A 4,099-nucleotide genomic window follows, 5' to 3' on the forward strand; every position below is an offset into this window, starting at 1 on the left:
GTGACAGTGATGAACCAGAGGGTGTCAGTTGTGAATCGGAGGATGGAAGTGATAAACCAGAGGGTGGCAGTGGTGAACCAGAGGGTGGCAGTGATGAATCAGAGGGTGGCAGTGGTAAACCAGAGGGTGACAGTGATGAACCAGAGGTTGGCAGTGGTGAACCAGAGGGTGACAGTGATGAACCAGAGGGTGGCAGTGGTGAACCAGAAGGTGGCAGTGGAGAACCAGAGGGTAGCAGTGATGAACCAGAGGGTGGCAGTGGTGAACCAGATGGTGGCGGGGTGAACCAGAGGGTGGCAGTGGTGAACCAGAGGGTGGCAGTGATGAACCAGAGGGTGGCAGTGATGAACCAGAGGGTGGCACTGGTGAACGAGAGGGTGCTGTGATGAACCAGAGGGTGGCAGTGGTGAACCAGAGGGTGGCAGTGATGAACCAGAGGGTGGCAGTGATGAACCAGAGGGTGGCAGGGGTGAACCAGAGGATTGCAGTGGTGAACCAGAGGGTGGCAGTGGTGAACCAGAGCGTGGCAGTGATGAACCAGAGCGTGGCAGTGATGAACCAGAGGGTGGCAGTGATGAACCAGAGGGTGACAGTGGTGAACCAGAGGGTGCTATGATGAACCAGATGGTGGCAGGGGTGAACCAGAGGGTGGCAAAGGTGAACCAGAGTGTGTTGTGATGAACCAGCGGGTGGGGAGTGGTAAACCAGAGGGTGGCAGTGGTGAACCAGAGGGTGGCAGTGATGAACCAGAGGGTGGCAGTGATGAACAAGAGGGTGGCAGGGGTGAACCAGAGGGTGCTGTGATGAACCAGAGGATGGCAGTGATGAACCAGAGAGTGGCAGTGGTGAACCAGAGGGTGGCAGTGATGCACCAGAGGGTGACAGTGATGATCAATCCAGAGGGTGGCAGTGGTGAACCAGAGGGTGTCAGTGGTGAGCCACAGGGTGTCACTGTTAAACCAGAGGGTGACAGTGATGAACCAGAGGGTGGCAGTTGTGAATCGGAGGATGGAAGTGATAAACCATAGGGTGGCAGTGGTGAACCAGAGTGTGGCAGTGATGAACCAGAGGGTGGCAGTGGTAAACCAGAGGGTGACAGTGATGAACCAGAGGGTGGAAGTGGTGAACCAGAGGGTGACAGTGATGAACCAGAGGGTGGCAGTGGTGAACCAGAAGGTGGCAGTGGAGAACCAGAGGGTAGCAGTGATGAACCAGAGGGTGGCAGTGGTGAACCAGATGGTGGCGGGGTGAACCAGAGGGTGGCAGTGGTGAACCAGAGGGTGGCAGTGATGAACCAGAGGGTGGCAGTGATGAACCAGAGGGTGGCAGTGGTGAACCAGATGGTGGCGGGGTGAACCAGAGGGTGGCAGTGGTGAACCAGAGGGTGGCAGTGGTGAACCAGAGGGTGCTGTGATGAACCAGGGGCTGGCAGCGATGAACCAGAGGGTGACAGTGATGAACCAGAGGGTGGCAGTGGTGAACCAGAGGGTGGCAGTGATGAACTAGAGGGTGGCAGTGGTGAGCCAGAGGGTGGCAGTGATGAACCAGAGGGTGGCAGTGGTGAACCAGAGGGTGGCAGTGATGAACCAGAGGGTGACAGTGATGAATCAGAGGGTGGCATTGATGAACCAGAGGGTGGAAGTGATGAACCAGAGGGTGGTGCTGCTAAACTGCCCGGGAGTCCTGTGGGTGTGAGCCCCCGCACTGCTGAGCTGCCCTGGGGTTGTGAGCGCATGCGCTACTGAACTGCCCCGGGGCCCAGAGTGTGTGAGCCCCTGTGCTGCTTAACTGCTCCGGAGCCCTCCCAGTGTGAAAATCATTTGTGCTCAATTGCCTGGGAGCACTCTGGGTGTGAGCACACATTGTGCTAAGTGCCCCCCTGCCCCCAGTACATATATACCCGTACCGCACAGCACCATTATGCTCTGGCACCATGAAGTCTGGTGCCTGGATGCTCCTGATCCGTGTAGGTGATACCACCATCTGATGCAGTCAAAATGTAAAGTCATAACTTGCTACACAGCACCAATAAACACGTGTCCCACCTGGCACCGGTATACACATGTACCAGGCGTGAAGCCCCTGCATGCCACTGCACCCTACTGCCCAGCGCCAGCATATGCCTGTACGGGACAGTTTAGTATGAGATAGAACATTGTCCAGCAGCAGCAGCTGCATGCACCTGAATCCACTGAGCAGGATCAGAATGGCTTTGTACCAACACGCGCAGCAGAGCTATCTTGGACATCTGAAGGATTCTGGGGTCCTGTGCCAAACGTATTTTTGCATCCATTAGTTTCTCGAGCGCCATCCCCGTGTAGCTCCTGTGACCAGGAGGGTGCTTTCTCCTCATCTGCTGCTCTGCTCGGTCTCTGACCTTTTATAAACAAGATGCATGTGAACTTGCATAGAAGCCCCACCCGTTTGGCCCCGTCCACCACACACTAGCGGTATGAAACGTCTTCCCGCCCGTCCCCACTATAATGGGAAGCTCACTCAAGGGACCTCAGCGCATTTTGGCATGCTTGCAAAGTTACAGGCACACGTGGTCACATATTTGTGCAAATGGCACAAAAATCCGCGAGTTCGCGGGAAAATTTGCGAACTCGCAGATTTTTTTGCCATTTCGCACAAATTTCTGGACCAAGAATTTGCAAATTTTGCCCATACTTAGTACTCTAGCCCTCACAAAAAAGACACTAGAAGGTCTATTAAAATAGTGTTTTATATACATTGCATCGGACATGTGCTGTTGGCTATTTCCAAAACTGAATAAGATAGCCACTGAAATTCATCAGAGCGCTTGAACTTGGAATTGGACTTGGTGGTTTCGGATTTGCTTTCTGCTTGGGGTAGGAAAATATTGACAGCTCTGTTTGTGATAATAGCCATTATTTTCTCCTACTATCTGTGTCTTCATTACGGCCTGATGCTCTGTTCCCTTTGTGCTTCTACCTGTACCTCATGTATACCAACGAAACAAAATCCCAAGAATGTAAATGCCTGACTAGTAACTGACCAAGAAATAAGAGAACTTGATATAGGTGATAACTTTCATGTTTCTTCTATTGCATAGCAGATGTCTTCAGCTAATGCTAAAAGGGCCGCCTGTAGAAATCACAGAAATTGCCGTTAGCATAGGCTGAAGCCATTTTAGTTGAAGGACCCATTTTGTTAGCCATGTGATTCTGCTGTCTTCACTTTTGCCTGCCTTTCTATTCTGCTTGAGTCATCAACTGTGGTTAACTCCTTCAGTACTAAGCCAGAGCTCTGTGTAAGCTCAGAAAAGCCTGTAGCTGCTAGAATGCACCTGTCTTAGAATGTAACTGTCAAGCTATTTCAACTGATGTCTCTCCTCTCACTTTGCTGACCAAGTGATATATGTCTGACAATGTTAATCGATGGCTATTCCTGTGTATGCTTCTGCCTTCTATTAGAGTCTCCATGCTTACTGTGCAACAAACTGGGTATAAAAGACCCTTGATTTCTGTATTCCTTGTACTACCTCATACAGTGCTCGAGGGTGTTGTATCGATGTAGTCCCGCTCATGAGTGATTAATAAACTTGTTATTTAATATTCCTGCTTCAGTGCCAATCTCTATTTTGTTGGTTCAAGGACCAGTGGACAGATTAGGGTGAACCCCTGCACCGGTGGTCCCCTAAAAAGTCTCATTTACACACACACAACCCATAACTACACGTGACAACACTGGGGCTTAATCATAAACTGCATTTTGTAGTATGTTTGGTAGTAGTACAATGTACTACAACATGCTAAAAAAATGCTAATTACAAATGTATGTGCACAGTTTAGGCCTCTACCTCTCCAAGGGCCTGATTATGACTTTGGCAGTGTGGGAGTGAAGCTGACACTTCCACACCGACAAAGTCCACCGCCAGCCGCCCATGAGATTACGAGGTTTCTCATTACCTGGCGGATGGTCATTTGGTAGCCCACGGCGGTGCCTTTCAAAAAGGCATTGCAATGGGAGCACCAAAGCCCGTTCCTGCTCAGCCTGGACTCTGCAGTCATACTATGCAGGAAAGGGGGCACATGCACACAAGGGGGCACAACATGTGCCTCATCTGTATGCATCC

The sequence above is a fragment of the Lissotriton vulgaris genome, chromosome 1_1 (assembly GCF_964263255.1).
Source record: "Lissotriton vulgaris chromosome 1_1, aLisVul1.2, whole genome shotgun sequence".
In the NCBI taxonomy this organism is placed as follows: Eukaryota; Metazoa; Chordata; class Amphibia; order Caudata; family Salamandridae; genus Lissotriton; species Lissotriton vulgaris.